The sequence below is a fragment of the Fulmarus glacialis genome, unplaced genomic scaffold (genome assembly GCF_000690835.1).
Source record: "Fulmarus glacialis isolate BGI_N327 unplaced genomic scaffold, ASM69083v1 scaffold11954, whole genome shotgun sequence".
Classification (NCBI taxonomy): domain Eukaryota; kingdom Metazoa; phylum Chordata; class Aves; order Procellariiformes; family Procellariidae; genus Fulmarus; species Fulmarus glacialis.
In genome coordinates this window covers 9,216-10,007 of record NW_009208761.1, presented here as the reverse complement: position 1 = coordinate 10,007, position 792 = coordinate 9,216, and positions in this window count along the sequence as shown.

The window sequence follows — 792 nt, the reverse complement described above, 5'->3', positions numbered from 1 at the left end:
AAACCAAATGTGAACTTTTCTGTGCGTGAATTACTTCCCAGAGGAGAACATCTCTCCTAGCTGTAACTGTAGATTAGAGTGATGATGGAGAATACGCCTCAGCTCCTGAAAGAAAATATCACTAGCAGACAGTGAAGATTTTGCTGAAACAAACCTGCAGTGCACTAGATTAAGATGGCAGAAGAGGGTTTTCTTGAGCAATCGCTTCCTAAGGTGTTTTCCTGTAGAATGCACTGCAACCAGCCGCACATATGCTTTAAAAGTAGGAAATTTTGAAATCATTGATCCCTTTTTACTGTGTAATATTATTTAATAACCCCCCCATGCCCACTTCTGGATGGCACAAGAGAGTTATTGTATTTGTGGCAACAGCACGGCCAAAGTAGGTTGTGTGGGCAAAGTTCTCCTGCCAGAAACTGAGGAGCAGAGTGCTAAAGCAGGCTTTCCCCCTCCTACCATTCACACGAATGTAGTATGATGCATTGCTGCCCATGGATTGACCCTGAGAGGCAGCTGGAACTGTTCAATCCATGCTTACTAACCAAGGTGAAACTCAAGAATGGGTCAAATCCTGGTTCTTTGGGAAAACCTGCAGCGTGAACTCATCCAGCAAGACAGTCCCTTTTTTGCAACAGCAACAAGAAAGGAAAGAAAGGAGAAGGTGTTAGTCGTGGTTTAACCCCACGCAGCCGCTCACTCACACCCCCCCCCCACCCCGCCCCGGGGGGGTGGGGGGGAGAATCGGGAGAGCACCAGGAGGAAAAACCCCCGGGTTTGGATAAAACAGCTTAA